Source organism: Lepeophtheirus salmonis, chromosome 13 (genome assembly GCF_016086655.4).
Source record: "Lepeophtheirus salmonis chromosome 13, UVic_Lsal_1.4, whole genome shotgun sequence".
Taxonomy (NCBI): domain Eukaryota; kingdom Metazoa; phylum Arthropoda; class Copepoda; order Siphonostomatoida; family Caligidae; genus Lepeophtheirus; species Lepeophtheirus salmonis.
The window spans coordinates 22,300,477-22,325,518 of NC_052143.2; the positions used below are offsets into that span (position 1 = coordinate 22,300,477).

General features: G+C 28.4%; 5 non-coding genes across 5 annotated transcripts; 1 reads left to right on the forward strand and 4 right to left on the reverse strand.

Moving 5' to 3' along the window:
* Positions 1 to 9,090: 9,090 nt before the first annotated feature.
* On the reverse strand, positions 9,091 to 9,174 carry TRNAL-UAA (transfer RNA leucine (anticodon UAA)). Its single transcript has one exon. It is a non-coding gene; the product is annotated as a tRNA-Leu (tRNA).
* Positions 9,175 to 11,215: 2,041 nt separating this feature from the next.
* TRNAL-UAA (transfer RNA leucine (anticodon UAA)) lies at positions 11,216 to 11,299 on the reverse strand. The gene has a single exon. It is a non-coding gene; the product is annotated as a tRNA-Leu (tRNA).
* Positions 11,300 to 12,970: 1,671 nt separating this feature from the next.
* Positions 12,971 to 13,054, reverse strand: TRNAL-UAA (transfer RNA leucine (anticodon UAA)). The gene has a single exon. It is a non-coding gene; the product is annotated as a tRNA-Leu (tRNA).
* A 5,844-nt stretch (positions 13,055 to 18,898) lies between these two features.
* LOC121128788 (U6 spliceosomal RNA) lies at positions 18,899 to 19,005 on the reverse strand. The gene has a single exon (XR_005868280.1). It is a non-coding gene; the product is annotated as a U6 spliceosomal RNA (small nuclear RNA).
* A 4,174-nt stretch (positions 19,006 to 23,179) lies between these two features.
* On the forward strand, positions 23,180 to 23,285 carry LOC121128790 (U6 spliceosomal RNA). The gene has a single exon (XR_005868282.1). It is a non-coding gene; the product is annotated as a U6 spliceosomal RNA (small nuclear RNA).
* The last annotated feature ends 1,757 nt before the right edge of the window (positions 23,286 to 25,042 follow it).

Genomic DNA, 25,042 nt, shown 5'->3' on the forward strand with positions numbered 1-25,042 from the left:
GTTTAATTTGCCATTCCAATTCTAATTTATTATACTGTGAAATTATAGAGGCAATCTTCGCGAAAAATAATTCCTAATAACAAAATTTTCGCGAAGATTGCCTCTACAATTTCACAGTGGCATAAAATGTGAAAAATAGTTATACATTAAATTTTAATAGTAAATAAATATAAAAACAAATTTTCTATAGACTAAGTATAGCTAAAATTTAATAATGGACAATTTGAATTATTTTCTACCTACAAAGTCTTTTTTTATATAATAATAAAATATCATAATTTTTTTGTTCAAACTAAAATGTTGTTCTTTTTGCATGTCCTGATATTCTTTTTAACATATATTCAACCATTACTTGACCCTTTGAAATGCAGACATTATTGATATTGTCAATAATATTTTATTTTTATTTTGTTGTCAATTTTTGTCTGAAATGATCATAAACAACTCCATCAATTGGATACTTGCATGTAAATAGATCTAACTATAAATATAAATATTAATATCTTATAAAAGCTTGTGTTAGTCTTAAAATTTTGATTTCCAGTTAAAATTATTTAGGATGCATCTGAATCAGACGTAAAGCTGTTCTATTGTTGGCAGTTGACCACCATCTTATGTGGTCTAAGTAACCTCGTGAATATTCTTACAAATCAAATGATAAATTGTCATTAGCCATAGCTTAGGGGATATTATGAAGATATTTGTTATCAGAACTTCGTCATCTTGTAATGAGATATCTACCTTCAAACCAATTGGCAAAAAGAATGTCACGGGTATTATATCGCATTTTTGTAGCTCCTTGCCAATAATGCTAGAGAGAACAACAAGATTTCCCATGTAATGACGTAAATAAGTTTCCTTTCCACGGAGCATGCAAATAAATCGGTCAAGTGGATATCGTTGTAAATCTTCTGCAATTAATTTGTTGATCCTTCCATTTGTTCTTGTATTAACATTAGTTCCATCATATCCTTCTGCTATCAATCAATCGAGATATATGTTTTCACATTTTATAGCTCCCAAAATTCTTGAGTAAATATTCTGAGCAGTACCTTATTTTATTTAAAACCTATTTCTTATTTACTGAAATCCTCCAAATTTAATCAAAGTTAATACCAAATGAATGATGAATAAAAATATATATTCAATACTGCTGCCTTAGGCGTTAATAACATCCTCACCTCGACCTCGAAAACGGAATCAAGTCTTGTTGACAGTCTCCTTTGGCAGATTCCAGAATTCCTCCTGGATCCTGAACAACCGGTCGGATTTTGTGTTGCATGAAGATCTATTGGTGTGACGCTCAACTGCGCTCCACAAAAATAAGGGCATGGCGCTTAGGTTGAGTTATGTTGGAAGCCAAGCACTTAAAACATGACCTTATCTTGTGGTCAACATGACTTTCAGTTGATTCCTAATCACTTCCTGACTCTCCAGGCAAGGGACCTGTCAAGGCTGAAGAAGTTTTCAATCTCAACATTGCCTAGTTCGGGGCGAATTGGAGCAATTACACGATACCCATTTCCATGATAATGGAATAAATCCTTTGTTGATCGATGTAATTTTTTTAACTGGTACCATACACTTCTGGCTAGCCGCCAAAACAATAAACTTCGTTCTCCTGTGCATGTAATCAAAGTTCGTTGTTAAACAACGGTTGCATGCTGTACATTCAAAAAATGTATTTAAAAAAATATGAAGGATAAAGAATGTGAGCTTGAATACTTTTTACAACTTGGAACTCCACAGAAAAAAAATGGATTCACTAACAACGATTATCAAAATAATTTAGTCTAAGGAGTAATTTTAAATTTATACTCCTATAATATATATAGATTTTTATATTTTTTATTGGTCTTTCTATCTTTTACACGTCGAGAAAATAACCCTTGAACATGATCCACCAATTTCCATTCACGCACTTTACGCTCTTGGCCGTCTCCAGGACCACCATTTACGCCTTCAGCAAGTCCAAAACGTGGGTAAAGAAGAAGGGCTCTGTCAAAAAGGCCAAACTGGACCCGGAGGAGTTAAAGAAAATAGGATAGGCCAATGGTATAAACTCCATGAGAGCCCATGCAAGAGATCTCGTGGTGTCACAGCAGACTGTCCAAAGAGCTAACCAAAAAATGGGTAGAAAGAGCCCTGTGAGGATAGAGAGGCCACCTTATATACCATTAATGAAAGAAATCCTTATCCTTCATTACAAGGCTCTTTGAATGAGCTTTTTGAGTTCTATTTGACACTTTTTGCCCATATAAAGCCTTGATGCCAACCCCCTGGACTTCACCTTTTAGGTAGATTTTGAAAGGAAGGCGTGCAGTGTCCGTCATTCAAACACTGAGGCCCTTAAATGCCCATGGCAGATTAATAAATCTACAACAGGTGCCAGTTCTTCTACAGCCGCCTGGAAGCCATCATTTCCGCTATGGGAGGCTACATTAATGATGAAGAGAGCTCAGACATACATCTATTTATAGCATTAACTATGTTGAAATTCTATAGTTAATTAATAAATTAAATCTTGTTGAAGTTTAAAATTCAAAGTTTTCAGATTTTAATGGACCACACCGTAAAACTAGTTACAAGTTCATTGTAAGATTTCATTGTTGCACTGAAGTTATAAACTGCATCATAATTGAAGGTGACGCCATCTTGAAGAATTACAGTTAGTATTTTTAAAGAATAACATAAGCAAATATTATTGCATGGTTTCAAGGTTTGACCTCTATATACATTACCCAGTCAAGCTATGATTATAATTTAAATATATATACATAAATAATTTCCAAACATGATTAAAAGCATAACACTCTCTTACATAACTACCCAGACTATCATGGCACCTTATAATTTTAGTTATCAGTATACATATATTTGATCTGATTGCGTACAGAATTTGTATATTGGAGTGTGAAAAAACGGCTTTGATAATTAACTTATAACGATACAGTGTCATCCAACGAGAGATTTTGTATTCTATAATACTGCTATAAAATAATTATGAAATAATTTGTTACTTACATCACAAACTATAGACTTATAATATATAAGTTCTTAAAATGTGTACATGCAGATTTGAGGATCTATCAAACATTATGTACAGAGTCAATAACTAAAAAGTTGATGTAGAATGAAGTACTGAAAAAAAATGTTCAATTAATAAACCATTAAATTTGTATTTATTATGTAGTCATAAATTACTGAGACACAAATTATATAAACCATAAACGATGTGGTACCATTAGTCATCATTATGAAAATCATTAAAAAATGTGTAATTAATTAATAGATAATTTACAAATATATGTATTGGGACGATGTGCTGTACCGTGCCTGTTGTGGCTTTTATTTTTGAGAAAATACGTAATTTTTGTAGATTAATGAACCTGTAAATGATGAAATAACATATATCTTAATAATGAACACAATTTATAAGATGCGTCTTAAACTAAGGACAAGTCTGTAAGTATTCTCATAGACTTGAAAAAGTTTCTTTTTATTTCCCATGATTACTCTTTTCAACAGCATTTTCGCCTGCCGGATAAAACTCACACTTATTATTGTTATTTAAGACATTTAACACAAAATTAACATTAAATTTTTCAATCACAGAACGTTTGAGGTTTTTAGTAAAGTTTTATAGTGAAATTTTGATTCAAAGTCATATTTTAAAATAAAATAATTTCATAGATAAAGATTTAAGGAAACAATAATTGATAAAGATATTTGTAGGACTGAAAAGAAATTATTTATTTAGTTATCTTAAATACAATTCCTACAGCATGAGTCAAATCATACAAAAATCAAATAAAATGAAGGATTATTTATGGAAGCTAATGTTTTTTAAATTGCTTTATATTAATGCTAAAATTAAAAAAATAAACCTTACAGTACAACTTAAAAATATTTTCTGTCAATAAAATCGATTTTGATTGATTTTTTTTGTCTTGTGGAATAATTCAGAAGTATGCAATGGAAGGTTACGGGAAAATGTTTCGAAATTAAATATAATTAGGTCTATGACTCAAATAACAATAAAAAAATGTAGGTTTTGACCAGCGAGAGTTACAAAACAGGAACTTTGTTGCATATCTTGCGTTCAGTGGTAACCCTTAAAGAAGTTTTTACTTTTTAGATATACAAGCATAAACTTGGAAATTATTTAAGTCTAAATAATTTTAGGTACATAATAATCAGAGACATTTATTGAAGTGAAATAAATCAAATAAATATGTAAGTCAGAATAAAAGAAATTCAATAATACAAATATAGATAATAAATATTCACCTTAAAAAACTTAAGCTAATATTTTGTAAGCAAAAGATAGAATTAAATTTATTTATAATAACAACTTTTTTTTAGAAAACTTTGTGGTGTTTTACAACTGATTTAGTATGAATATGAGTAACATATTATACCATATATATATTCAATGTGTTTTGTGCACTAAGGGGTTTACCACAAAATGAAAAGTACATAATATTTATAAATAAATACATACGAACTACCCTAGCATATATAGAGAGAAAACATTCGGATAACAATGGTAGCTCATAGAAAGCATTTGCTAATTACACCATGAATGATTATGGGATTGAATGGATGAACAATTCATCAATAAATAAAAACAGAAATTAGTGGTTGACTTAAAGTAGTGGTAAATAATTTTTTGTAACATATGGTACCTGAGCGCTGGGATACAATAGAACTGTGATTTATGAAGATCTAAAAAGGATTGGTTTTTGATTCTCTTTTAAAATGTTTTTAGTATGTGCAAGGTTATTACGAATTTGCAAAAAAAAAATAACATTTTCACTCTAACCATTTATAACGGTATTACATCATTTTATAGACGGAATATATTGTGACTTATCGGATCAGAAAAAAATTGTAATTTTATATATATAGTTTGCATAGTCTGGATTCCATACTCGTACATGTATTTACCTACAATTATCAATGAAGGGAACAAGTATTTATAATTTATTGATCGATTCCAATTTTTATAAGGGAAAAAATACCAATCGGAATTATTAAACTCTTCTTTTCTATTATGTACTGGCAATCTAACATTAAGACGTTGTTTTGAAGTTAAACTTATTTGATGGGAAACTTTATTTTTAGTACTTCGAACTTAATGGTAGTCATAAATTACATTTAATGCCAGATAGTGAATTATGTACTAGGTACAAAGGGAGTATAAAAAATGAAAGAAGGAATAATTTAGTTTAATAGTTACGTATTCACCCAAAACCCATAATGTCCAATTTATGCTCATATTTTTAAAAGAAGGATTATAAAGCATCATAATAATAAGAACTCAAAAAACATTCCACACACTATAAAAGCATTAAAAAAGCCCTCTATTACAAGACCTTTACAATTAAAAGAAATAAAAAAAATTAACGTTGATGACTTTTAAACATGAATGGATGCATATTCAACAAAATGAGAGAGAGAGAGAAGGCAGCTACATATTGATTAATCCCTAGAGAGAAAACGCACAAATATGAGGAATAAATTAGATTGATACCTAAGGGAGATAATAGTTAAATAAGTTATACTTATCGATTTTTATAACATTTTTATTATAATAAGATAAATACTTAAAAAATATTAGAAAATTGTAAAATCAAAATATGATTTATATAATCAGGCATTGGTTTTATCAAGAACACTTTATTTAATGTCGAGAAAAACTTTTATAATTTAGATTGAGAATAGTTTACCTAGTAAATTTTGTCTTGACAATAGCCCAATACATTTAAAGGTGTGTACCAAAACATAAAAGGGTTTACCCTGAGCTGAGACAAACACCTTTAAAAATTGTTCTCGATAACTTTATAATTAATCACTATAACTTGCAATATTAGTTTCTCGGAAGTATATGACATACTAAATTTGGATTCACCTATTATCTAAAAATATGCGATATAAAAAACCTTGGCCAGGGTTTCCTTAATTTATAACAACTACGGTCGAAATTAGTTGATAATATTATCCAATCAATGGGAAGGTGTAAGCGTTTTAATAAACCATGTATTTATTTCTGTTTTTTCTCAAAAAGTAATTTAAACGTGTCACTCCTAAATACATGTATCTTTTTACTTTCTGTTGCTCATTTTTTAATCTTTCAAGTTCTTAACACTACTCCTGGAACAACACAATTTTCATAAAAATATTATTGAGCCTGTTTAATTGAAATGTATTACCTTATTTTAGTAAAATCAAACGACAATAATAAATATGCCGTACGAGGCTTAAAATATAATTATTTAGCTATATTACCTACATATATGAACTCCTTTCCTAGGAATTGACTTTTCATTTAAAGTTCCTTACAATATTTGAAATTATATACAATTTCTTTCATGTTTCAGATCTGCCTAAGATAAGTGATCCTTGTATTTCGTCATCAGGTATTTGAGGTAGGAATTAGAACAAATGATATTTTAATTTAAAGGGATTTTCATTTGATTAATTTAGTATGATACATAAATTAGCAGTACTTTTCATGAGGGTATAATCAAATCATAGTTGAATTTAATTAATGATATTTCTGGGACTTGGTATATTGATTAAAATAAAAGTTTAGTAAATCTAATACAATTATTCTTATTTGAAATATACTTACAACAACTATCACGATGAAACTAACATTACATATTGCCAATATATTGGAAAATCCGATTGACGCATCTAATTTTTTTTGAGAGTCATTATCAAAAACTGCAAAATCATATACTATTGCTTCTGATGGTAAATGAAAGAAATTCACAATGAAGTCAATTCAATCATAATACATTGTTTTTTCTTTTATTCTACTTATCTTATTTACAAAAAAAATATCTTGGTAACATGAATACTAATACATACATCCATATATATGAATTTCGAATAAAGCTTTCCTTATTAATTTGATTTATGTATATTGTATAAATTAAATAAAACTGATTCAAAAAGTTTATCCTCCTTCTTTGTTTTGTTAAAAGAAAACTTTAAAAAGACTCACTTTGTATTGTACATATATTGACAAAAAGAAACTTAAATTAATATTTCTACTTAGTTCTTTCAAGGGAAATCATTTCAAACAAGGAACTTAATCTCTTATAAATCTAACATTAAAAAAGTTAAATTGTTAATATCTTTTTTAGAACAATCAATTGAAACAAGTAATTTTTTAAAGAGTGTCTAAAAAAAAGGTAAAAATAATATGTACTCAATTCATTTGATGATAAAAATGTAGGTAATGGGTGGGGATTTTCAATCCGAAAATTTAGGGATAATCTATATTAACAATAAAATGTATACACCTCAATAAGATCAACCCTGTAGATATGTATAACATCATTTCATAAAAAGGATGAATAAACTAGTAAACTAGTTAAGGTTCTTTCGAAGCTTTCTATTTTTCCTTAGCAGAACTGGTTTGATGTTAAAAATATGGAATATATCCTAATACCAAATAGATTTATCCTCCACATAATAAATGGGTTAGATTCTAATAGAGCAACAGAGTTTTTTAAAATATGAAACAGCAGATGTAATAACTTAACCAACACATACATGAACATTAGTGTTGTGTTCTAGTCTGTAAATTTTAGAATGGTCTGAATCCGTTATATTTTTACCAATTTGGTACAACTTCCGTCTGGATTGGTCTTGTGGTCAAATATGGTCTATATAAAATATTCAATCTTATTCCAGTTCTAAAAAAAGGGAATTTTGTAGATAAGAAAATTTCAGTCCACAGTTTTAAACTGCAGTTTGAACCAAAATATAGGTCCACAAAATAATAATTCAGGCCGAACCAAATATAAAATTGGTATCTGACCAAATTTCAACACTATATATATATATATATAGAAAATATAATCCAATAAAATAGTAAAATATGGGAATACAACTGCCGATGCTAAAGCAAAGACATTTCATCATTATATTACACATTTGTCATTTTTCTAGCGGAGGAGCTTCCAAAAATAAAAATAACTTTAGAATATTGATACATTCAGTTCGTATTTTTTTCGTAACATCACTTCAAGAATTAATTGTTAAATTTAAATATTGATCATTAGAGTTCCTTTTGGATTTCCACCCACACATCACCCCAATATATAAATTCTACATTTATATAAAAATACGTTTATCCGTTTATTACATTATATTTAAATACATTCATGAATATAATTAAATATGGAGGCAAGATACACATGCTTCAAATGGGTTTATCATTCTACATGCTTCAAGTATTCCATAATTTATAATATATATATTTTTTTTTTAAAGGGAGAAGAAATTGAAATAACAGTTTAGCTATCATTAACGTCATTTCATTATATGAAATATTTTACGTTACTTCCACATTGTGTTGATTGCCAGGAAGGTGTTAAAAAATCCTACTAAATAAAAATATGTATGTAATGTGAAAAACCACAAATGAAGATTGATTTGTTTTTTGTTTGAAGAAATTGAGTCGTATTTACAAAATTGTTTTTTTCTACCTCCCATCATCCACCGCGCATGTTACCCGTTCAAAATACCTTAATTCAATTTTGTGGTCTAGTAAATTGATTTGATTTACATACTTAATTCAATTAGCGACTTAAAAGTATGTATGTATATTCCATTACGTACATCATAAGAAATCATTGCAAAATAATTCTTCAATAAATATGTTTTTTCCTAGTTACAAATCGTAGTTCATTCACCTAGCTAGATAAAAAGAAGTTTACCACTATCCGAAAAGATAAGAGTATTTTCCTCATTGGACCCAAATCTAAGTAGGCAGAAATTACTCATAAACTTAAGTGTGTTTCTACATTAGTTTAGGGGTTTCATTGGATTTTAAATGTTAGTAAAATTGTTCATACATCTATTTCTAAGAAGTAAAAGAAAATAGAGGGTATGTAAATGTATACATTCTTATTGATTAAGTACAGAGAAAATATTAAAATGTGTGAATGCTAGTTTTCTTGTTATGGCATAAATTTAAAATAATTTATTAATAATAATTATTAACCAATTATAACTTGTGTTGCAGTACTCACTGAAGATAATAAAGGAATAGGTAGAAAAAATATAATTTGTCAGGTGTGGGGTTCGAACCCACGCTCACGTACGTGAACCAGAGCTTAAATCTGGCGCCTTAGACCACTCGGCCAACCTGACTCATATGCACTCATAAATTCAAAGTAGATATAATATTTGCAGAATGCACAGAACTTAATATTAAATCATAGTATGGAATTACTTAATTTACTCTTACCGATAATTATATTAAGGATACCTATTTAAATTAACACTTATAATGATGTTTTACTTACTAAAAATACTGTGCAAGTTTTATGAGTGAATAAATAAGCAACAAATATAAATTATCGGTATTTTACACATTTCTTCACATTTTCAAAAATAAAATACATTGCATAAATATATATTGTACTTTTATATGCTATTTAGTACAAAACTTGACACATTTTGAATACCCACTATCTAAAACATTTTAAAAGTTAACACTTCGGTGTCTAAAAGCATAAATCCAAATAGACTCAGAATAGGTGGTAAATTGAGTAAAAGTTACTTAACTTATAAGATCATTTAGTCAAAGTGTGATATAACAAGGGTTGAGAGCAAAACGGTAATAGCCATATAATTTGAAAAATCTTAATTATCTGATAAAAAATCTTAGGGAGACACTTTTTAACCCAAAAATATGCTTCAGTCCCAGAATAAATGCAAATTATGCCATTTAAAAAAATTTCATAACTGATCTGGGCCTAGTGGCGAATGGTTAAAACTACACTTTTAACATATTGCCAATGTTCGCAATTTCGTTGTAGTTATAACCATATAGCTATCAACCCTCAATTTGTAAAACGTAAAAGAGTCATTAATTTGTGTAACATTGCCAAGTTATGATAATCTTACGAGAAAGTACATATTTGTCAACTTCCAAAAGATATTGTAAAATGAAATCGATCTTTTGTAGACCAATTTTAGAATGAGATCCGAATATCTATATAAAAACTGAGGAATTATAGATAGGAAATATACATCATAATTGAATGAAAGACGCAGTGAGGGGCAAAGTGTGTCATCTAAGAAATATTTTTTTATTGATTTTATTGACAATTGACATAAAGTCGAAACCATGGAATATTATGAGGCATCAAATTGATACAATGACCTTCTAAATAAATGAAAAAATATTTGTGTAAAAAATGACTCAATCAATCACGCGTTACTATCAGGGATGTGATTATTATGGATAAATATTACAGTTTTATTAACCTAAAATTCCAAAAATATGTTCTACCCGTAATCAGTTTTGGATCGAGGATATGAATGACTAAACAAAAGCAACGTTAGCAAAAAAAATATTATTGATTTCTAAATCTATAAGAATTGGAATATTTAAATCGACAAATGGATGATGTGAAATATAATGAGTAAGGTGCGGAAAAATATAAGATGACATCTTTCACAGCATATTTTTGGATTTTGTTCAAAAACAACGTATTATTTTCTTATTTTTAGGGAAAGAATACCAATTTTCCAATTTTAGGGGACAAAATGTTAGATTTTGCTCTTTATTATCTTATAGTAAATTTTTAAATATTTAATTAGTGAAAGGGAATCTAGCTGTACATACCTAGCCTGGTATACCCAGCCTGTGCAGTCTGAATCACCTCAGTCTTTATCTAAGCTATAAAATCAAATATCTGAACAAAGACCAAGGGATCAATTTTTGTCCAAATTTACAATAATACTTTTTTGTATCCGTAGAGTGTTTCTCTTAACATATTCACCACATATTTTGCTAAAAATGTAACATATTTTTCCAAGACCTAATAATTATTAATGAAAGGAGCGAACATGCTACATAAATAAAAGTAAAAGGTTGTCATTTCATTCAAATTGTAAATATGAAACAATTACTTATAAATTAATCCAAACCAATGATATAGATCTACATTCTGTCAAAAAAGTACAGGGAATTGTTAATTTAAATTGCCCGCACTGAAGGGATTTAAAAACCTTTTTTTCCATCTGGGCAGCAATGTCTTTCATTATGATGGCAAGTATGATAGATCAGTTTACTTGCAACAGCTACATAAGTCAGTCTACCTCACTTGTACTCTACGATTTTTACAATGAAATTGTTTTTTTTATATATGCGGTCTGGTACATAAATTTAAAAAAATAATTTTGTCAGGTGTGGGGTTCGAACCCACGCTCACGTACGTGAACCAGAGCTTAAATCTGGCGCCTTAGACCACTCGGCCAACCTGACTCTGTATGATTATGAGAAAAACGTAAATTATTTATACAATTAAATATATCGGACCGACAGAATGATTAATATTGTTTGTTATAAAAATATATAACAGTCATAATTGGGGAAAAACAGATTAATGAAATAATAAAGACAAATTTTTGATTAAAATATGAAAAACAAGTGTCAAGCATTTGTATTATTACAAGGCAAATGCTTCTTTATAACAATTGAATTCATATTTCTGTGCAGTTCATGTTTGAAAATTGACGATTCAATGGCATCCCTTCTTTATTTATTTTGTGGTGTTCACAAATTGCTTGATCTATGAAAATTTCCGGTAATATTCTAATTTTTGGTAGTGTTGTGTCAACTGGAACAATTATCCATTCGGTTCTACACGACTTGAGTAGATGATTTTTCAACTCAGCTCAAACAGTGGGTTGATTTTCTCTTTAAAAAAACTTGTGTCGGCTTAGTAAAATTTTAATCGGCTGTATTTTTATCACTGAACTTCATCAAATGTTTCGGGTTTCGTGACGCTGTCCCTAAGTGATTTTCTAATCAATCCCAATATATAATACAATTAATTTTTTCCCTAAGGAAATAGACTAGACATATATGCACTACATTTTTGTAAAGAATAGTACGATTTCATAATTAAAGTACACACTGAAAGACATGTAGTGGACATGTCCTTAACTTTTACTCATTCTCATTTGCCTTTTCTAATTTATCGATTCGAGTTTATCTTTGACAATTCGACTCGGTTTGGCTAGACTCTGTTCGATTCGACTCAAGTCGACACAAAAATAACTTTTGGCTGTTGATTTTTTCAAAAATTTAATATAATTTTGAACAAATTATTGTATTACTTAATGAAAGATTTTCATCAATTTCATATATATCTAAAAAAAGGTACTTCTCTAGTAATCAGCATTAAAAAGATGATCTATCATATCATATACTAATAAAGCTAATTGGTTATTTTTCTTTGTTTATTTTATTGTTAGATTGTCTGAAAATAACTATATGTAGCTATTGGGTAATTCTAATTGAATTCAATCAAAAGAAGGACATTTTTCAGAGCACCGTCTCAGATTTTCCTCATATTTGGTTGTTGGCGTCAAGGCCAAAAATTTAGAAGCCTCTAAATCCTGAACTGGAGGACAAAAGAAGGCTAAAATTTTGGATTTTTGAGTTTTTAACTAATCTTTAAATATGTGCTAAATTTAAAATTTTTGAAGATTCAGCTGTTTTTAAGTGATTGATTTTGCTCATTGCGTCATATAAAAAGGGGGAAATGGGACATATGTTTACATGATCAATCTAAATATATATAGTGCTCCCTGATGGATATCATATATGCACATATACAGAATACATGCGTTAAGAGTTATATTATATATTAGCTACTACTATGAAAAAAAAAAGAATGAAATCTCACAGACAGTTAGGGCAACTCATATTATATGCTTTATAGAGTTGCATATAATAACTCTCTTTTATTCTCACGTCGTTATCATTATTATTTCATTCTTGAGGAGAGAAGTACTGATAATCTATGTGGGAGTTATCTTCTATGTTAATAAAATAAACAGTTTTTATATTGTCAACGCATAATAACCACAGATAATGCCGGGTACCACCGCCAGGAAACAAAAATAAAATGAATTTTAAAAAATATTCTGTCAGGTGTGGGGTTCGAACCCACGCTCACGATTGTGAACCAGAGCTTAAATCTGGCGCCTTAGACCACTCGGCCAACCTGACTTCATAGTTACCAAAAGTGTAATTATATTATTAGTTAAATAAAATAATCTTAATATAAATAGGATGACAAAATTATTTAAATTTTTAAGTCAATATTTGTAAGTGACGTCAAATTGGAATTGATGTAACACCCATTACATGTCTTATAATTTAAGATTCCAAAACTGTTTAAGCAAGAAAAAATAAACAAGTTTGCTTGAACCCTGAAGTAATAAAACTTCCGGTTCATTCCAATAGAAAGATTATTTAAAAAAGTAAGATTTGTTATAACAAATTTCCATTGGTATTATGCCAACAGTTTTTTTTTTTTTAAGATTTAGTTTTAAAATAAAATAAAATTTATTTTAAGGCAGGATTTTTCTAAAAGGAAATATCTAGAAGTCAATGTCTTAAATACTATCCTTTCTTATTTGTAATTAATAAAATTTAGAACAAATCTAATGTGTAATGCAGGGGTTATCCAAAATTTTGTATTCTAGTACTCCTTGTAAAACATGATTAAGCTGTAATCCCACTCACATTTTGAATGTTATAGCAAAGGTTTGATTGGTCCTTAATATAATAGTTAAAATTAGTTTTTGGGATATAAATTTTAGGCACTTAATTTCTTAGAATGAAATTTCCAAAAATAAAAATTACAAAAGTTGAATTTTTGGAAATAAAATTTGAAAGTCCAAGCTGATCACAAAAATTAAATTTTTCTGAAAAAAAACCAAAAAAATCTATTTTGAATATACTATTTTTTTTTTAAATAGGAAAAATTTAATTTTTTGGAAAAATAATTGGAAAATTAAATTAAATTTTGAATATATTATTTTTTGAAAAAAAAAAAAAAAATACATTTTCTAGTAAAAAATAAATAAATTTTGTTTTTGTGAGGTGCTAAAGCCCCTCCATCCCACCACCTACGGACGCCCCTACCTTTAGATTTTAGAATTAGGTTGGAACTGTCAGAACAGCCCTAAGTTTTATCATAGAACATCTGTTATTGTGAACCATAAAATTAAAAGATTGGAGTACCCTATGTGGGAACTCACATTATATCCTACAATTCATGAAATCCAAGTGTGGCCATCTCAGAAACTACATATATATCCTAGAATTTTCATTCTCATATTTACAAATTGTGGATTCATTTTATTTTTAAGCGATACATAGTGTTGATGCTAGTTTTTAGCTTTTTAGACATTAAATGACTATTAATTTCCAAAAAAAAACCCTATGATAGTTACAAATAAACTCAGATAACAATAGTTTAGTGCCATAAACCTACTAATAGGCATCTTCATAGAAACACATAAATGTCGGGATATAAAAAATCATTTCATTAAAAAAGAAATTTATTTCAATCCAACAGATTTTTTTGGATTAAAATAATAGCTCTTCACTCTAAAGAAGGGGTCATTAAACTTATTTTTACTGCAGGCCTAAAAAATGAAAGAATGACGAGTGCGGGCTAAATAATCAATCTGTTTTGTAACTTGTAACAGTGACAAATTCATTTTCAGCAAACTTTCTCATAAAGAAGCTTTAAACCACATTTCATGGACTCATTATTCTCAAAGTGTAACGTTTCAGAAAACTTTTAGTATATGTTTTCCTTCATTGTGACGACGAAGATTATACACTTTCAAAACTGCAACAACTTTGCTATTTTGCAACTGACTTTCTGGTCCTTTGTTTCCACAAAGTAAAACTTTACTTAATTGAAAACGTAACACTCGGTATCCGGTTCTATTTATTAATAGCCATAATAAAGAGTGAAGAAAACGGGATCTAAAAATGAAAGAAAAGGAACGATAAATAATTGTGGGATACCCAAACGGAGATGGAGAAAATGTATGTAGCTTCTGCTGGTGCTATATGTGCACTGAATATATATTTTCTTGAAATGCATAAAACAAGACTAAGATAGTTCGGAGATAGTATATAGTTATTTAAAAAATATAATGCCCATAAAATACACTACTACAATAGTAAATGTAAGGAACATAGCAATTAATATCTTCTAATTTTCCCAACAAAATATTAATATTTAAATCTTATCACAAAGTTTCGCTTTCCATACGTTTTATAAAGCAAATTCAAGTACCGTCGAGACCCGTTTCTCCCCCACCACTATGGTAAAAAGTTTGTTCTTTAAATAGTTAATTTAGTTTCTTCAATAAATATATATATATTTTTTGTTTTAGGGATATTAAAAATTAAGTAATAAAATGGGCAACTTTTAAACAACTAAATTGGCCTAAAATTGATATATTTGTCCCTTTACTGTTCATCAATGTATTGACTAGTCAAAATCTAGACATACTAATGTATTTAACATCAAAAACCAGATTTGATTTTACAATCCGGTTTTTATGGCTACCAATTATGACTATATGATATTTAATTTTATTAATGAATAATTTAACCCATATGAAACAAAATTAAGTAAAATAAAAGAACAAAAAATATTTTATTACAACAGACACATGGTTTGGTGTTATTTTTTGCCTTGACAGATCTAAATAAAGGAAAAAAATATTATATAAAGTTTTTTGGTACAAGTTTTCAGATTCAAAAGATATTTGAATCATTAATAAACATTTTCCTTTATCACATAAAATTCATTGTAAGCAGGGCTGCGGAGTCGGAACATTTGTACCGATTCCAACTCCGGCTACAAAAATTATTATTATTTATGTAAATAATACTTATTATAATCTAAGGCTTACATTGAGTGTTCGTTAAGGTATTTCCCTAATGGTTATAAACTATGGAAACTAAGTACTATTTATTTATGAAACTTGAAAAGTTAGTTCATTTATAAGTTTACTTCACAAATTTCAAACGTGCTCTATGGTCCATGCAATCACAATTTCCAAACATATCTAAAGGCTAAATTAGTGTGTTGTGTAGAGTAAGACACTAGCCGTGCTAGTTCATTACTTAGTATCAATAGTAAATGTCATCAGAGTAAAGGATAACGTGCAGTGAAAAGTTGTTTGTGTTATTTTTCCATGATTACAAGTGCTTAAATCATGTTCAGAAACTTATGAATTTATTAGCAATAAATAGATTTTGATCCATTTGATTTGTTGTTTATCATGTATTATCTTGGAAATATCTCATATTCCGAATATTTTTTGTATAAAAAAGATAATTTATTTATTAAAAAACAAACAAAACAAAAAACACAACACCACAATCATGCCTTATCCACCATATTTATCGGATTTGGCTCCATGTGATTTTTTCTCATTCCCCAAATTTAAGAGACCTATGAAAGGAGGGAGATTTTGAACGGTTCAGGAGATTAAGACAGTATCGCTTGAAGAGCTCAAGGTTATACCGAAACGTGCTTATGAAAAGTGCTTCTAGGATTGGAAATAACGTTGCCACATGTGGATTGTATCAGAAGAGGATTATTTTGAAGGAGACAATATAAATATTGATGAATAAATAAATATTGTTTCCTAAAAATGCAAAATCACCTTACTTTTTGAACACCTTGAATGAAAGCTTTGTTGCTTTTGCTTATTAATAAAGCTATCAAGGCCATGGATAGTATATGAAATTTTACTCCTCGTAGGCGTAAAAAGCAGAGATTTTGGGTTATAAAGGTCATCTTCATGTTTATTATTGTAAGAGTAAAAAGGAACACACCATTTTAATGTAATGGAAAAACTTGTTGACTTGTGTCATAAATGACGTCAGAAAAGAAAGAGTATTGCATAAAAAGTGAGATGAATAGTTTGATTCCATATTTGTTAGTAATAAAACGTCACTTACAAAATAGGCCAATACATGAGTCATAATTTTTGTATGTGGTTTCCTTTAATCTAATCCATTTGTTTACAATAGAAATAACCGTGTATTTACAATTTACATGTTATTTATTCTAGACATTTTTCTGAAAATGGAGAATTATACATTTGAATTACTTAAGTTATTTTTTTCCATTATTAACTAACATTGCGAAATTCGTCTATGAATATTTCCAAGTAAATAAATAGTAATAGTTAATTTATATTACTACGTAAAATCGAATAATATCTCTGCAAATAGATATGTGCGTATGTACATATTTGTGCAAATTAAAAATTGTCTATTTACATAAGGTATTCATTTTTTCCAACTGTTTGTCAAAGGACTCAAGTAATGAAGAAGATTGAGGGATATAACTAAATATACATAATCGTAAAGGTTAATAGAAATACAAGGCTATTCCATGACGCTTTTCTACTTATGTTTGACTTCCAAGATAGTGACGTCAAACAGATTCTACTATAAATATTAATCATATAATTTCTAGTATTATATGATTTTAATATACCGTTGTTAATTTTCTATGACGTCAAAATCTTTCTAATTGAAAATTCTAGCAAGACCGATTAGGTTATGGGATGACCTTGTATTTTTTTAACCTTGCATAATCCTGATATATTTATACTTTGTCTTAATTAGGGATGAGACTATAAATCGAAATCTGAGAATTATGTGTTTTCTGGAATCGGCATCAGGAAAATAATGTTTAATTTGCAATTCCGATTCTTAGCGCCCCAAATTTTTGCTTTTTACAAGACAATGTAATATATGAAATGTTTTTCAAAGTTTTTGAAAAACATTTCAATTTAAAAATTGAAAAAAAATATTCACTTTGAATAACTATGTAGTTTAGAAATATTTCTCCAAAAAATTTAATATTTGAACTTTTTTTTTTTGGAAATTTAATTGTTGGATTTTTTTCTGAAAAACGCCATCGTTAATTTTTACGAAATCGTTTCAGAATTGGTATCGGGATTTTTTTTAATCTCCCTATCACTAGTCTTAATTGTCTTCTAAATAGTCTTTGATTCACAAACATGATTAAATTGGAAGGACAGAATGGTCTGAGATTATAAGTGGCCCAGATGAGATAAAGTTACTTTTATATTTATAAAAACCTAATCTGATTTTTATATCAGATGTAAGTTAAAATACGATGCATAATATTGATTCTTCATGTGATTTGCGCCTACCGAATTCCCTCACCTACATACTTTATTCAACAAGGTTTTTAGAAGAAATACCTATCACTAGCTAGGACTCAAGCATTTTGACTCAAACAATTAAGTACTTAGAGTCCATTAATGCCGTTGGCACTAAAAATGCCTCATTAAATAGGTTAAAAACCAATATGACGTGTTGTCAATATTAGCCATTTAAGCACCAGTGGAGTCTTAAGCAGAAGAGACAACATGATGAGAAAACCAATTAAGCTACATTTATGTCATTCATAGCATATAACGAGCCATTACTTTAAGATATAAATACATACATATTATGTAATGTAAATCAATAAAAGGTAAAAAAAAATTGTAAATCGGAAATATTTAACAATTTTTCTCATTATGCTATGTTCACCGTCATTTACACACAAAAAAACCTCAAACTTATACCATTTATTTTTTTATCTATTCCTGATTATTGAACTATTCTTTTGTTAATTTCAGTAATTAACAATATATCAAATATTTAAAGAGAGATCCATGGTTATACCTACTTTTCAGTCAACAATAAGGTTGTTATGATTTAAAGATTGAACCCAAAATTTCATGAATCCTGACAAAACAAGATAAGGTTGCATCCACTTGATATAGTAGGTATCAAGGAAACACACAAAAAGTTATCTGATATTTAAATAGCTAAGATAACAATCATACCTCCCCTTTTCTGCAATCAAAAAAATTCACACCTCTCTATATGTTTTTTATGCCCACAATTCAGGAACATCATCGACTATAAAAGTAACTAACTACTCAAAATCCTACATTACACACTTAATAATGTTACCCTTGAGATCATAACCTAGCGATGCTAAAAAATGTGGAACGCTTCACGATTTTGCGTGTCATCCTTACACAGGAACAATGCTAATCTTCTCTGTATCCTTCCAATTTTAGTATATGTACTGCAAAAGCAAGTACAAGGGAATAAGTAAAAATATTGTTTGAAAAATATTTGCTATCCCATATTTTTCTTTTTTAATAGCCGTATGTTCAATGATTCAAAGAAAAGGGGCGACTTGTCCGTTAAAATAATAATGAATTAGAAAACATCAAGGATAATAGAAACACATTATATTTCTATTAAACTTGGAAAACATATACATCGCAAATATGTTCACTCATTTGCACACCCTCGATCAAAAAGTAACGAAGGATTTTACATATTTGTAGAATGCGAGGAGAATAAAACTATAATCTTATATACATATACAAAAATAAACTTTTTCTTCTTCACATTATTAAAAATTGGAAGAGAAGGGGAGATTGTATTAGCCAGTTAATTGGTCTTAGATAAATACTTATGATAATTCAACCTTTTCAATAATTTTTCAGGTAGTAACATGAAATGAAGATTGTATTAACCAGTTAATTCGTCTGCAATTCAAATGAACATTTATAAAACTGTAATCTGTTCAATAAAGCCAAATAGTGACATTGTATAACTAATTTGACGTATTACTTTAGTTATATTTTGGAGTACCTATGGCCCATAAGCATTGGATATTACGCAGGATAATAAATTATTTGGAGCTAAAGTAATTTTAAAGTTATTATGTAGTTGGTGCATGTATTTTGCGATCTTTACGTTAGGAAGTAGGTTAGTTTATTGACATGGGGTGGAACAGGGTTTAATTTACAATGGTTCTAATAATAAACTTTTTATTTTTGATATAAAAAACATCAACAAACAAATTATCAATCATAAATTTGGTTTCGCTACACATTGAGAGGATTGTTACGTAGCTTTCTGTTGATTGTTTATTGTTACTGATTATTTTATATCTTTGCAATTTGTTAGGTTGTCTTCAAAGCATCTGTAACTGTGGTAGTATCAATACCTGTTTATGAGTAATTCTGACCAACAAAACCTTTTTTTTTTTATCAAACCCAGAAGGCTTACAATTTTTTTTTTCGTTTTTGGGTTTTTTAATTATTGTTCTGGAATCAATTAGGTACTTTAATATTCGATTCAAATAGACAAACGTAAGTTATGAATAACATTATTTATTTGAATTTTTAAATTATTTGACCACCAGCATTTTATGTCCAAATACGTCCCCGCCCGCGTGTCCAGGGAACAGACAGGCTCATCCTAGTACTAGTCTTATACACAACCAAAATAAACTTTTGAATTTTCCTCCTGCTCTTCTGTTTTTTCTACCTAGCAACATTTTTTTTTTTCTACACTCTACCATTAAAAATTAAAGTTGGAAGGAAGATTGCATTAACCAGTTAATTTGTCTGTGATTGCTGCAACTCAAATGAATACTTATGAGAATTCAATCTTTTCATTAATTTTTCAGGTAGTAACATGAAGGGGAGATTGCATTAGCAAGTAAATTTGTCTTGGATTGCTGCAATTCAAATGCACAATTATAATAATTTAATCTGTTCAGTAAAACCAAATAGGGGCATTGTATAACTAATTTGACATATTGCTTTGGTAATATTTTGAAGTAACAATGTCCCATTCTATTGAAGCATTGGATATTACGCAAGATCCAAATTTATATGGAGGTAAAGTAATGTTAAAGTTGTTTTGTAGTTGGTGTATGTATTAAGTGATATTCACTTTAGGCAAGTTAAGAGTACGTTAGTGTATTGAAATGGGATTAGACAGGGTTTAATTTAGATTTAATTTATAATAAACTTTTTATTTGTGAATAAAAAAACATCAAGGAAACAAATTAATTAAGGATTAATCATAAATTTAGTTTAGCCACATACTGAAAGGATTGTTTCTTAGAAATCTGTTGATTGTTTACTTTTACTGGTTATTTGATTTACTGAACTTTAGTAATTGATATCTTTACAATTTGATGAAGTTTCTTCAAACCAGGCGTAACTAATGGAGTATCGCCGTACAAATTAGCTGTTCAGGAGTAATTCTGACGAACGTAACCTTTAAACTTTCTTTTTATCAAACCCAGGAATCCACTTATCCATTTTTCTTATTATAAATTATAATAAATTTAAAATCAAAAAATTATTTGTATTATTTATTCATTTTTAAAAGCGGTATGTAAGAAAATAATGAATAAAACATATAATATAATTTTACTTTATATTTAACATATAAAGATATAAAATAAATTTAACAGTAGATAAATAAATACATTATAATATACAAATATTGCTAGGATGTAACTGAATTAAATATATGTTATTTCAAATATTTTTATTACATACATAAACTTTAATATTATATCATAGTAGATTTATTCTTGATTTAAATATATAGCAACTTAGTGCATCACCATTTATCAAAAGTTGATCAATAAATTAAAAAAATGGCTTAAATAGAAATTGGAATTTATATATTTTAAGTCGTTTCAATTCAGCAATATTAAAATAAAAGTCATTAAATGAACTTTTCTAATTAACATCTTTGCTATAAACTATAATACCATTTTTCTGTACTCATAAAACATTTTTTCCTAATAAAAAAAAATAGTTGAAGCATTTTATAAATCTGAAAACTTGTACCTGCAAGCTATATTTCATGTCTTTTTCTTATAATTAGATAAAGACAAAAAAAGTTGAATTTTGTTGACTTATGCTATTGGAGAAAATACTTCTAATGCCTGTCAAAATACTCGCTATTTTACAATTAACTGGTGAGTGGCGTCGCTAATTCCTTGGAGATGGAAACTACCCCCCAAGTTTCTCTTGAAAATTAGCTGGAATGTCCCAATTATAAACCACTTTTAGGCAATTAATTCTGACCAACTCAATATACTATACCGGACAATTTCAACACTAATTTATTGTGTAACTGATCTTTGCAATATCTAATTTCTTTTCAATGAGTGAGTTTTGAATTTTGATAAGTGATATATAATGATTTAAAATAAATTAGTAATTCAAATGATAGCAAAAACAATTAAAAAACTAACATCATTACAATAATATTTTTCTTCGAAAAAAATACTTTTATTCTTAAAAATCTGTTTTTAACCAATATCTCGAAGAAAAGTAAACAAAATTTATTGATTCAATTATCGTCAATTTAATATAAAACGGTATAGTCATAACTGTTGATGGAAAAAGGGCTTCAGGCTATTTTATGTAAGAAAATAACGGAGCAAGGAGGTGTAATGTAAATGCTTAGGTGAAGTTACATAATTCATCAATTATACATTATAACCCAATGCTTTATAAGAGTTGTTACAATCATCCGATTTATGACAAGTATGCCCTGTTCTCTTTCATAATTTGTTGGAAACGAGAATCCAACTTCATAATCCCCTTTTAAGATAAGCCCTGGTCCCTATTGGCAAAAACTTGGACAATGAATTTTCACTGGCCAGTATTGAGGCCAAATTGTTACCGCCAAGCGGGTGTACAACAGGCAGTAACAGGTGGTATTCATTTGGTGCCAGGTCAGACTATAGGATAGCTCTGAGAGAGAGAGAGAGATACACCATGAATACTCCAACGACGGAAAGCTTCTCACTCTCACCTAAACAATACGCAACAAACTATGTCAAAAATAAAAAGACTAGAAGAAATTAAACAACGAGAATGCAAAAAATATCAATGCTGATTTGATAGATCTAGTTAGATATAATTGCCTATGCATGCACCAATTATTATATATGAATGAAAGCAATATATTTGATGAATAGTGATAATTTTTTGTAAATTTTGAGCCAATAAGTTATGCAGAGGGAAAAAATTGTAACAAAGTAAAACAGAAGCTAGAACAGACCATTGATGAGCTGATAATTCCAGCTAAAAGGAAAGAAAGTGGAATATGATAATACAATTCGAACAAAAAATTGAAAAAAAACAAATGGTCACTAAAAGATTTTAGTAGATGCAAAAAAGCCCATATAACTTTTGCACTCTCAACACACACAAAAAAAGAGGACTTTCCAAATTCATTTCGGTTTATATAGTTTAATCTACTTTAATCTGTAAGAAGAAAAATGAACTGAAGTATTCTTTTACTTATTTTCGTGAAACAATGTGCTCCTTTTCTTGCTCAATATTCCCTTCAAAATCTGGAATAATAAAAATTAGTATTAAAAAAAAAGAGAATGTTGCAATTTTTTTCCTATTTATTTTATAATGTTTTCCTTTTTACAGTGTCTTGCTTCGGCAGTACATATAGTAAAATTGGAACGAGTCCGAGCAGATTATCATGGACCCTGCGCTAGGATGATACGCAAAATTCTGAGACGAACCGCTAGTCTCTGTTCTCCTCGAGGGTATTTTTTTTAATTGCTGGTTTATGTGTATAATGTACCATTTGTGTCAATAAACTACTTTTATAATAGATTATGTTCATGGGCTGTGGTTCTAATCCACCTCATACCATTGGTACTTTTGATATATTTTTTCCCATTATATTATTATAAACAATATATCAAATCGGATATAACTCTTAAGTAAAATTGTTTGTATTTGTATCTTAATTGCTCCTGTATTGTAGCCATATGGTAACGTCCTTAGAAAAAAATATGCATATTATAGTATTTATATTAAATAGATAATCTACTATATGTAAAAAGGAGAAAAACGGTTTTTTCGCTTTCTAGCTATTTTTTTTCTTAAGAAAAGAAAAGATTATTCTTGTAACAATTTTGACCCCTTTTAGATAGAAATTCCAAAACAGCAAAGAAACCCGTATTGCTTATAATCTTTTGTTTCATTTGAATTCATTTTTTTAGTATAATGCTTCATAGGAGTCACAGTAGCCTATTAAGGATGGCACAGCATTAAATTATATTATAAGGATGAGTCGAAATTGATGTGGATATGATTAGGTGCTTAACTGGCTGATAAAGAGTTATTATTATTCATATTTTTTCAATTGTTCGACACCATTGTTATATTGATATAAATTATAATATATTTTCGTCAATAATTCCTCGATTTGTTCTTCATCTATGGACGATATCTCTGATATCCAAACTTCGGAGCATACAGACGTCACATTTTCTGATGTAAAAGTAGAAGATGGGCGTGGAATCGAAATGTCGATCGAAAATAGTTGCTCCTATTTTTTAGGATCATTGGATCTATTAGGAAACTTAGCTCTAATATGCAAATGATGTGTTTAAATCACATTAAAAAAGAAAGAAAATGTGCTGTTCATGCAAAGAGTGTGATTTGCACAGTAAATATTTGAAGAAGGAGATTAAAAAATGTGGAACTTGTAAACATTGTAGGAAAAAAATATCTTAAAAAATCATGATAAAGATTTATATTTGTGAAATACAACTGATAAACTCTGGATAGAATTATGTACATATTATGTAAATAGGTTTGTTTTTTCTTATAAAATATTTTTTTTTAAATTTTAACATTTGAAAAATTATAACCTAACATTAGTTACTAGTCCTATTCAATTTTCAAAATTATATTAGAAATGAAATATAAATTAGCTGTTTGTGTTCAAATGGTAAATTATTAAAATTTCGTGTTTTTTTTCTTATGGAACGGAATTTTTAATAATTTAAGATTGATATGTATGAAATTATATAATTTGAAAAAGTAAAATATTTAAATTGAATAGGAGAAGTAACTAATGTTATGTTATAATTTTTCAAATGTTAAATTTTAAAAAGTTTATAGTATGTACATTAATTCCATCCAAAGGTTATCAGTTGTATTTTGCAAATACAAATCTTTATCATGATTTTTAAGATAATTTTTCATACAATGTTTACAAGTTCCACATTTTTTAATCTCCTTCTTCAAATGTCTAATGTGCAAATTACACTCTTTGCATGAACAATATATTTTCTTTCTTCTTTAATGTGATTTAAACACATCATTTGCATACTTTAGTGAGAGTCCTTTTTTTTTTTTTTTTTTTTGATAAATACAGGCTACTCGTACAATTAAAACAGCATTCTAAGCCTGATAATAGAAAGAGAATAATAATGTTGGAGGAGTATCTTCTCCCAGATAATTAAAATATTCAAGATAGAAATGATGAAGAACT